The sequence below is a fragment of the Elephantulus edwardii genome, unplaced genomic scaffold (genome assembly GCF_000299155.1).
Source record: "Elephantulus edwardii isolate Elephantulus edwardi_28Jun2011 unplaced genomic scaffold, EleEdw1.0 scaffold00142, whole genome shotgun sequence".
NCBI classification, from domain to species: Eukaryota; Metazoa; Chordata; class Mammalia; order Macroscelidea; family Macroscelididae; genus Elephantulus; species Elephantulus edwardii.
This window is the reverse complement of record NW_006399892.1, coordinates 5,623,610-5,635,673: the sequence shown is the minus strand read 5'-3', so window position 1 is coordinate 5,635,673 and position 12,064 is coordinate 5,623,610.

The following is a 12,064-nucleotide window of genomic DNA, read 5'->3' as shown; positions in this document are numbered from 1 at the left end:
CCTAAACAACATGCCTCTGGAAACTCTATGAACTTTGATGAATGTCAATAGTTATAGAAGGCTTGAGGCCTTTTGTTCGTGGGGTTGCTTATGAGTCATGCTCAATTCGACAGCAATGAACAACAACAACAACAACAAATCAATACTAAACTCATTGTTGTACAGTCAATTCTGATTTCTAGGAATCCTATGATGCTTCATTTTGTCACTCAGAAGTTATTACCTCATTATCAGACACTTCTCAGTTAAAAAAAATAGTAGAGTTTCTTTAAAAAAAAACAAAACAACAACCCAACAATATACTGTGTAACAATTTTGTCCATTAAATGGCATATGCTTACCAGTAACAAACCTCAAGGTCTCTACCTGCATCTCCTTGGAGGCAAAGATGACAAAACATCATCTCAAATCTTTTGAGCACACTGTGAGGAGATGCTATTCCCTGGAAAGTGCTATCATGCTTGGAAATGTAAAGAGTCTGCAAAAGGGAAGAAGGCCTTAAAAAAAGACAGACTGGTACAGCAACTGCAGCAATGTCAGAGATGAGGAGAATGGCGCAGAATAGGACAGGATGGGGTTCAGAGCCGTTATTGATAGCGTCACTATCAAGTCATACTTGACTCAATGGCACCTAACAACAACAACAACATAATGCTCTATTGGGCCACTCAGAAATTATTAGGTTTAGGGTATACTCAATACTAATTCTTTATTTATTCATATAACAAAGAAACACCTATTTTCACATAGGATTAAATTCACAGGTACAGAAGTCAAGATTCCTACATACATTGAATGTGAGTAGGGGAGGATATAACTCATTTCATAGTAATAATTAAAGAAATTTTCCCACTCTTTTTACCCAATTTTACTGATAAACTTATGCATATTGACAGTCAAGAAACACTCAGATATGTGTCATTGAGAAGGTGAGATGTTGAGCCCCATTTCATTTCATAGAGACACAAACACACACGCACATGCATCTCATAATGAATTTGAAAAGCAAGAGTACAAAGTCCGTTCTAGTTCAGAAGACCAACATTAACCTAGAAATTCTTTTTCTTTGTCACATTAGAACAGTGCACCATACTTCATAATTTGTGGTTTTACTTCATTACATTTATACATTTCATTAACTAAGAGAAATTTAAAAGGAAATAATCTGTGCATATATTATAGTTGCATCAAAAAGATCCCAATGGCTTGAGCTGAAAATGTATTCATAAACTTTTACAGTCCCTATATATAATGAGAATGAAATAAAATCACTTTTATTTTCTAAAGAAAAAAAAATTGAGATGTTGCATTTGGATGTCTAATTAAAATGCTTAGGTACCTTGCCTAATTAAAAATGGACTCTTTTTCAAATAACAAGACATTTAATATGTCTTTTCACAAATAACTCTTTCTAAATTCCTGGAAACAAGGAAAGGCAGAGCAACTGAACTATATTCATGCATTAACCTTCTAGTTCCTCCACCCACTGCATTTTCACAGGAAAGCATTGTGTAAAACAAGTCCTGTCCTTAGCAAGCTTTAAAAAGATCTCTGGTGGTGGCATAACATAAAGACGAAAACATCTAAAGCAGAGATTCTTTTTTCCCCCTCAAAGTGTTGTGACCAGAATGCATTAGTCATGCTGGGATCAGAAGATGATTTTTAAAAAAAAATTTTTTTAAGAACTTGAAGGGTCTCCTGAATGCAAAATGGACCCAAAGAGCCTGAATATTCTCTAGTTGCTTAAATGTCTTTAATCATAGAAAGAGCCTTTATTTAGAAGACAGAAACTATTTGTGTAAAAATCTTAAACAAATGTTGAATGGCACTCTGGGGCATGCCATAACTTTCCGAAATCCTTGACTGAATGAGGGAGGCTAATGGAGTCTGATTGAAAGGCTTGAAAAACTTGACTGTACGATTCTTGACAAGAACTTTCCTAGAGCTTGAAAAAATCTATTAAGATACAATCTTCCACATTAATTTTTGTTACAAAACCTCAAATACAATCTCTCTTTATCCTCTAATTTTAATTTTTACTCCGTGAATATTTACTTTTTTATACTAGTTTATTTACAAAATCCAAATACATTGTTTTCCAGATCAGATTCTTCCAATTTCCCTAACCTCCCCCCCATCAAATTGTACAACTCCATGATTAATCCCCCCTCGTCCTGCACATTCTCATGCCTCTGCTTCCACCTTCCCTTAACCCCACCTTTGGACCCTCATATTTGTTCTACAATAATGGTTTTATACAATATTTGTCCTTGTGGGACTGAGTTAGTTCACTCAGCATAATGCCCTCCAGTCCCTCTGAAGTTAGATTAATGTTTTGTTATTGCTGATTGCCATCAAGTCAAGCAGGACTCATAGCGACTCTATAAACAAAAGGCTGAATGCCTTTCCACAACTATCGTCATTTCTCTAGGTTTATAGAGATTCCAGAGGCATGTGGTTTAGGAAGTGGATGCTACTCCTGCTTCCAAACCTGTTTTACAGTTGGGAGCTCCACCAAACACTGTCCACATTGGGAAACTATTATGGTATTTTACTACTCCAATTGCATAAGATTTAGCATCACAGCAAACCCAGGTTAATTGATAGAGCACATTGATAAAGAGATATGTACAAAGTGGAAGAGTGTTCCTCCAGATATAACAACACTAGTCTCATTTAGCAGTGGTTAAGTGTCATCAAGTCGAATATGACTCATAGCAACCCTTGCACAAAAGACCTAAACTCTGTTCTATAACTGACATCATTTCTGTATGTTTCCAGAGTTTCCAGAGGCATCTAGTTTAGGAAGTGCATGCCACTCCTGCTTCCAAAACTGAATTAATCTGGAAGATCCTCCAAATATTGTACATACTAGGTAACCATTATGGTATTTGACACAACTATCGCACAGTGTTGAGCAGGACAGCAACTCAAAGTTATTCAGTACAGCAAATAGTCAAATGATTGCTATATCACTTAAAGAATATTCATTCTAAAATTATAAAGCCTCTGTGTCATGTTTGCTGTGTGTTACTGTTTGGGGTCTTTTTATTTTCCTCCAAATGTGAGTGTCAGTTAGGTAATAATTTACAAAATTGTTGATCCTGCGTGCTGCATAGTATTCCATTGTGTGAATGCACCACAAATTCTCAATCCATTGGTTAATATCTGGGAAGTTTCCTTTGTCTTACAATGGTGAATGATCCTGTTGTGAGCATTGGTGCACAAGTCTCCATTTGTGCCTCAGTTCTCATTTTTTCAGGGTATATTCTAAGCAGTGGAATAGATAGGTTATATGGAATTTCTGTGTTCAGCTTTTTGAGGAAGCACCAAACTGCCTTCCAGAATGGTTACCATTTTACAATCCCAAAAGCAATGTGTAAGAGTTTCTTTCTCACCGCATCCTCTCCAACATGTATTATTTGCTGCTCTGCTAAACCTTGCCACTGTTCCTGTAGTAAGATGGTACCTCAATGTGGTTTTTATTTGCATCTCTCTTATTGCCAGTGATTTGCAGCATTTCTTCATATGTCTGTTTGCCATTCGAATGTCTTCTGTGAAAATTCTTTACATGCCTTTTGCCCATTTTGTAATTGGGTTATCAGTCTTTTTCTATTCTCTAATTTTTTAAATATTGTTGCTATTATTATTGTTAAGTGTCTATAAACAATGTATCTGAATCCTGCTTATCCTGGGTCCTCACTATCTCTGATATACTTTAGTCCATCATTACATCACTGTGCTAATCTACCTCCTTTAGGGTCTTAGCCTCATAACACACAGATAAACATCTTGTATTCTTTCATTTCAGCCAAGGTCCATCTGGCATCAGCAATGATATCTTTCCTTCCAGGTTAAATATCTGATATTTGACTGTTGATATATTGTTGCAACTATTTTTTTATTATCTTCAGGAAAATCTTTCTTGTTTTGATATTATTGTTGTGTTGTTCTTGTTATTATGTGCTGTCAAGTAGACTAAAACTCATAATGACCCAACGAAAAAGGCTCTGAACCTTGCCCTATCCTGAGCCAGCTTCACTCTCTGACACTTTTGATTCCATTGCCACAGTCACTTTGTCAATCCATCTCATCAAAGTTCTTCCTTTCCTGTACAGAGCCTCCATCCTTCCAAGTCCTTCACAAAGGACAGGTCCCTCCTAACAATATGTCCAAAGTAAGTGACACGGGCTACTCCTTGGAGGCAAGGATTCTGGGGCTTTATCTGACATTCTTTGGACATGTTGTAAGGAGAGACAGGTCTTTGGAGAGGGACATCATGCTGGGCAGAGTAGAGGGACACCGCAGGAGGGGAAGACCCTCTATGAGGTGGATTGATTCAGTGACTGGGGTAATCAGGATGGGTGTGTCAGAGGCAATGCGATTGGCACAGGATAGAGCAGGGTTTAGGGCTGTTATACATAGGGTCGCTATGAGTCACAAATGACTCGACGGCACATAACACCACCAACAACAATGTGAGACAGAAGGTAAAAATGCTTGCCTCCAAGGAGCAACCTAGTTTCACCTTCTACAAAATAGACCTGTTTGTTCTCTTGGCAATCCACAATTCAAAGGTACTGATTCTACTTCTATAATCCTTATTAATTGTCCAGTTCTCAGATACAAATTAACCAACTGAAAAAACTGTAACCTGGATCAAGCACACCTTAGTCTCTAGACTGACATCAATTCTATTTAGCACTCTAGAGAGGTCCTTAACAGCAGATTTTCCCAATGCAACTTGTCTTTTGATTTCTTAACTGTTGGTTCCAAGAATGAAATCCTTAACAATCACTTTCTTTTCTCCATCTCTCATAATATTACCTGTTGGCCCTTTGCTAAGGATCTTTGTTTTCTTGTTGTTAAGGATTCATATTGATGGATGCAATCCTTGATGTTCTACAGCAAACACTTCAAGTTCTCCTCATTTTTGGTGAATAATGTGTGTCTTCTACATAATGCAGGTTGTTGATGAGTCTTTTTCCAATCCTGATTTCGCATTCTTTTAAAATCTAGGCTCCCAAATAATTTGTTCACATATAGATTGAAAAGGTATTGTTATTGTTGTTATGTGTCGTCAAGTCTCTTGTGACTCATAGCGACCCTATGTACAACAGCCCTAAACCCTGCTCTGTCCTGTGCCAATTGCACTGTCTCTGACACTCCCATCCTGATTATCCCAGTCACTGAATCAATCCACATCATAGAGGGTCTTCCCTTCTTGTGCCATCCCTTCACCTACTCAAGCATGATGTCCCTCTCCAAGGACCTATCCTTCCTTACAACACATCCAAAGAATGTCAGACGAAGCCCCAGAATCCTTTCCTCCAAGGAGTAACCTGGTTTAACCCTCTCCAGGATGAATCTGTTTGTTTTCTTGGTAGTCCACGGTACATTCAGTACTCTTCTCCAGGACCACAGCTCAAAAGCATCAATTCTCCTATTCTCCCTTGTCATTGTCCAACTCTCTGGTGCATAACATGTGATTGCAATGACCATAACCTGCATCAGATGCACCTTAGTCTCCAGAGTGACACCATTGCTCTTCAGTACTCTCGAGAGGTCCCTAACAACAGACCTTTCCATCACCATACATTTTTTTTATTTCCTGGTTACTGATGTCAAGAGTGTTGACCGTGGAGCCAAGTAGACTAAAGTTGTTAGCAATCTCTTTCTCTTCACTATCCATCCTAATGCTGCCAATTGGTCCAGTGGTGAGAATCTTTGTCTTCTTGACATTGAGCCTCAATACATATTGAATGCTACAGTTCTTGATCCCTGCAGCAAGTGCTTCAGGTCCTCCTCAGCTTCAGCAAGCAGGGTTGTGTTATCAGCATAAAGCAGATTGTTAATAGATCTTTCAACAATCCTGATGCCACATGTGTCCTCATAGAGCCCAGCCTCTCGGATAATCTGTTCTGCATACAGATTGAAAAGGTTTGGAGACAGAACACATCCCTGGTGTACACCTTTCCCAATTTTGAACCATGCAGTGTTTCCCTGCCCTGTTCTGATGATTGCCTCTTGGTCCAAGTATAGTTTCCACGTTAGCATGATCAAATGTTCTGGGATTCCCATTCTTCTCAGAGTCAGCCACTGTTTGTTATGATCCATACAGTCAAACACCTTTGCATAATCAATGAAACACAGATAGACATTCTTCTGGTATTCCCTGCTTTCAGCTAAGATCCATCTAATATTAGCTACAATATCCCTAGTACCACAACCCCTTCTAAACCCAGCTTGGACTTCTGGCAGTTTGGATAATCTTCAGTAGAATCTTGCTTGCATGTGAAATCAGTGGTATTGTTCTATAGTTTCCACACTCTGTGGCTCACCATTTTTTTTGGAATGGGAACAAATATAGACCTCTTCCAGTTAGTTAGCCATGTGGTTTTCCTCCAGCATTTACTGTGGTCTACACAGCCAAACACCTTTGCATAATGGATGCTCTTCTGGGACACTGCTTTCAACTAAGATCCACTGAATGTCATACAAGAATTGTGAAACATACTTTTGAAATGTTGTCAGTAGGTGTCAGTTATTGGGGAAGGATATCATGCTTGGATGGGTGGAGGGTCAGCGTAGGAGGGAGGAAAACCTTGAATGAGAAGGATTGACAGTTGTATCAAGGAGTACCTCTATGAATCTCTTCCAATTGGTTGGCCAGATAACCATCACAAAATCCAATGTCAGGGTTGAGCAGGTGCTTCTGAAACTCATTTGGAGTCACTATGCATTTGAATAAACTCAAGGTCAATAGGCATGGGTGAAGAATTATTTATCATTGTACATAGACGTTGTCAAGATGCCCCCAACTAGTGGCAACTTCATACAGATACAACAAAAGGAAATATTCTTTTAGTTTAATTCACAAAACTAGATGAATATTTAACCACAATGATCCCTAAATGATCTCAGTGACTTTCTTTAGCAGACCATGAATTCCTTATACCTAGTTCAGACCCTTCCTCTTTAATCTGAAAGCGTCCCTCATGCATGTTCAACACCCTAGCAACACGTAAGCTTGCAGTGGAAGACAAGCATTAGTCGTACATATGGCTCACAGACCAGAACATAACAATTCTAAAACTTTTGTTGTTGTTAAGGGCTGCTGAATAGACTATGACTTACAGTGACCCTACAATGAATGGATCTGAACCCTTCCATGTCCTATGTCTTTCTCATATTTTTTTATGTTAAAATCACTCCATCTTGTTGATTGTCTTCGCCTCCTTTGCTGACTCTATACTTTTCCAAGCATGATATACTTTTCCAAAGTTAGACCTCTCCTTACAAGATGCTGAGCGCATGTGAGACAAGAGTTCACTCTCTATGCCTCCAAGGAGCACCCACATGAGAACTTTTCCAAGAAATACTTGTTATCATTTTTAGCAGTCCGTGAGATACTCGGCATTCTTCTCCAACATTACAACTCAAAAGCATTATTTTTCTTTTGCGTATAAATATTTATGAGAAAATGTTTTTTCTACATGATAACAATTAAAAGCTTAGAAGGAAAAAAACATTGTGTGAATATTTTCTTTCTAAGGTAGGCTGAAACATTTGAACCAAATCACATTGAAAATTCAAAGGATATTCTTTTTTGGAGGAAAAGTATATCAAAGTCTATACTTTCAGAGACATTCTAATAATACTTTCTCAGTGTTAAAGGAACACTAGTGGCACAGTGGTTTAAGTGTTACACTGCTAACCAAAAGGTCAGTTATTCAAATCAACCTTAGGTAAAAGTCTTCTTCCCATAAAGATTTGCAGTCTCAGAAACTTGCTGAAGTGTTGCTATAAATCAGAATGAGCTTGATGGCCATGAATTATGTAAGTTAAAGAAGTTTTCTTCCTTCATCTCTCCCTTCTTTTCTTAATTATGTATTACTGGGCATCCACAATGTATTGTAAACTGGGGGACTGTGAAGGTAATGCTGAATAATGTAAACGCATTCTTTGTCTTCCTGGAACTTAGATAGACTATAACTCAAAAATTGACCTAAATGGGCCTTTCTTTTGAATGACTGGATCCGTTTCAGGATCTATAAAAATGAAACTTATGCTGTCCCTTTTCAAGATAGTGAACCATTTAATTAATAAGCTAGCGTAATCCACAAACTCAACTCCACTTAAAAAATGTAAAATAATTTTGAACTCACCTCAAAGACCTATTATTCACCAAATTCAATCCCAATTCCCAGCCCTAGGTGTTTTAACATTCAGAGGGAAAAATTTTTTTAAACTATCCAATATATTATTATTGATTTTATTGCAGGATTGTGCATGTAGAAGATTTTACTTTTATTGCCTTTATTTTGTGCTCTTGCCATTATTTTCCTTTGCTTTGTTCATTTTCAGCTGAACTCTCTCTTGCTGGATAGAGCCTTTCCAGACACCTACCTAAATTACTGCATGTCTACCATTGATTTAAGAAATTACTCACTCCAGTTTTCTCAATACTAATAACCTTCAACAAATAAATCCTGTGGTATGTCTTTCCTCGACTTTTTATAGTAATTTTTGTTGGGAAGGATTTTTTCTTAGTGTTGAGATGTAATCACTTTTGGAGACTAGAGTTTTGTTTTTCTTATTCAGTAAGAACAGTAAGCCTTTTGTTTCTGCATGTTAGGGTGCATTGTCTGTGTAATATAGATTGTTTAAGACTCTTTCTCTAATCTTGATACAATAGTCTTCATATAGTCCGACTTCTCAAATAATTTGCTCAGTATTCATATTAAATAGGTACAGAGAAATTATACAATTCTGATTCACACCTTTCCTGATTTATAAAATTCTGTTTGAAAAATACTGCTTTTTGCTAAATCTACAAGCTTCATACGAACACAATTAAACATTCAGGATTCCCCCTTTTGTTGATGTTATCCTATAGAGTGCCTCTGAGTTGGAATCTACTGTGTGGCACTCATGTTGAGATGGTTGAAAGATTGGTTATAACTTAATGAGATCATTACAAATTCTAAAGTTCACCATCTGATGACTTTGATTAAGACTTTGATTACATAAATGTATTTATTTTTGCTTAGTTTTGAGAAAACTCTGTATTTTTCATTTTCTATGATCACAGTTTGAAGTTTGTGTCATAGCAATAATGAAGAGACAGAGAAGTTAAAATTCAAACAATAGCAAACAGAAACGACCTAAGTGCTCAACAGATGAATGGCTAAGCAAATTATGCTACAGACACACAATGGAATACTATGAAACATTACATAATGTTGAAAAAGGATAATAAATTCTTTAGAATTCAGGTCAGTGAATTTGCTGGATCAAACAGGGATCAAGCTCAGCAATAAAAATTACACCTCAACGTCAAGACAACAAAAGTCTTCACTACTGGATCAATAGGACCAAAAAACAAAAACATGGTAGATGGAGAAAAGATTAAAATTGCCAAGAATTTCATTATACTTGGATTTACAATAAATTTCCATGACAACAGCCGTTCAGGAGTTAACACCCATGCTTTATTGGGAAAACCTTCAGTCAAAGACCTCTCTAAAGTTATGAATGGCAAGGATGTTCCTTTAAAGACTGAGCTGTGCCTGATCAAAGTCGTGACTGTGAGAATTACTTCCTGTGCATCTGATAATTGTACAATGCATAAAGATGACAGAAGAAAAATTGGATGCCTTTGAATTGTATCCAAGAGTACTGATTATCTTATGTGATTGTTGCATACCATTCAGTGGGAACTGACCCATAACTTATCCGCCCGTGGGTTTTCAGAGACAGTCAATTGCAATTAAGGAGAGATTGCCCATCTTTTTCCTATAAGATGGATTCAAACCAGGTTCCTTTGGGTTTAGCAGGCCAACTCCTTTCCATTAAATCATCAAAACTCCCTGAATATCCTATGATCTACTTAAAAAAAATGTAGTGTGTCTTCAAGGAAATGAAAGCAGAGTGTTTCCTCTAGGGAAGCATCGTGAAGCGTGGTCTCACATTTTGAGGGCATGCTGTCAGGAGGGGCCAGTCCTCGGAAAACTATACCATGCTGGAAAAATGGAGAGCTGGAGAAAGAAAAAAATAATCCCAAAAAGCTGAATTGGAATAGTGCCTATAGAAATGGGTTCTCACATGTCAGAGATTATGAAGTTGGTTTAAGGTGGGGTAATGTTCAAATCATAGGATTGCTATGAATAATAGCAACTGGCTCCTGGCAACAATAAAAAAAAATGTGTATCAATTTTTTTTAATGGGAAGCTAATATACTCTGTAATCTTGTGATAAAATTAAAACAAAACCTTTCAAAAATACATCTCTGGAAACCATATAGGGGATTTTTTTCTGTCTGATAGTATCTGATTCAATTGGAATTTGCTTCAGTGTTTTCAGTTGGAATCCACTTTTTTTTTAACCCATTTTTTCAGTTTTTTATTAATAATTTTATCATTTATATACGTTGTATTTCATGCATGTACATTGTGTTCCATAGAGTTATTAATTTACATTTTATTTTGTTCATTTATAGTATGTTTTTTTTAATTTAGGTTGTTTATTTTTCATTTCAATGAACATCTACAGAGATTTTGGGATTCTATTCATTCATTGTTGCACCCTTCTCCCCACACAAACCCCTCCCCCCTCCCCCCCCATTTGCTCCTCTCCTTGAAAAGCAAAAGAAAAACTCCCTCATTGGTACACAATCCCCCCCCGCACCTCCCCAAACCCCACCCCCTACCCCCAAATATAATCCACTCTGCAACCCTCATTGCATACTCCTACGATAAAAACAATGCCCTAAAATATAATACTTTTAGAATCCACTTTTAACTCTACAACATAGATTTTGGGTTATTTTAAATTTCTTTTTATAGCTAAGTGTTATTATTATTTTGTTGTTGTTGTTGTTGTTGTTGTTGTTGTTGTTGACAAATCAAATATGACTCCTGGCAAAGCTATGAACAACAGATCTGAAGCCTGTCCTATCCTGTGCCATTCTCACATTTCCTGACACACAAGAGCCCACTGCAAGAGTCACCATGTCAATCCTTCTGGTCAAAGTTCTTCCCACCTTTGCTGAACCTCCACCCTTTCCAACATCATGTCCCTCTCTAAAGAATAGCCTCTCATAGCAACATGTCCAAAGTATGTGAGGCAAAACCTCAATATTCTTTCCTCCAAAGAGCTCCAGCGGCACCCTCTCTAACATACATTTATTTATTTGTTCTCTTGGCCGCCCATCTCTTTGGTGTTCTTCTCCAGCACCACAGCTCAAAGATATCAATTATAATTCCCAATTTCACCATATGATGCATATTTCTAAGATTTAAGTACCCATATTGATTGACTTGTGTTTATTTTTTAGTAAACCTTATATTTTGAATTTTTATTAATCTCAACTTTAAATTTGGAGCTGTATAAATTATAAACAGACACAGAAGTTAAAATTAAAAAAAATAACCAACATTCTCAAGTAGGCCAAAAACCACACTTTAGAATTCCTGAAATTATTTAAGGTTGCTTGCATAGATGCGTTTCCCCAACCTGTGTACCCTATTCGCCTGGGACAAACCGAAGTCAGCTCTGCCTACCCTCTGAAGTATCACTGAATTATTTAAGATACTGAGATGTTTCTGGTTTGTAGAAAATAATATTTAGGAAGATAGTCATCCAGAACATCAGAAATTCTATTCTCATATTCTAAGAAGATATGTACAAATAATAGTTACTCTTCTCTGTTTCTGAATAGAAAGGACTGGAGTAAACGTGCCTTCTTTCATAGATGAGGCAATATAGCCACACACTGAAAGATACAGACTCTGCAGGCTGAGAGTTTGGGTTTGAAGCTGTAACTCACTGCTGGATGACCTTGAGCAATTTGCTGAACCAATTTGTGTTTCCATTTCCTCACCTAAAGAATAGAATTATGAAGGTCATTTCCTTATGAGATCGTTTCTAATTTTTGCTCCTATGTGAAAATAAAGGTGACATTTTCTAACGCCCTACTTTTGCATTTTATAATCTTGCTTAAGTCATATATTATTTAGAGTTGCTGTGTGCTGTTGAGTAGGAAGCAGCCCAGAGCTGACCC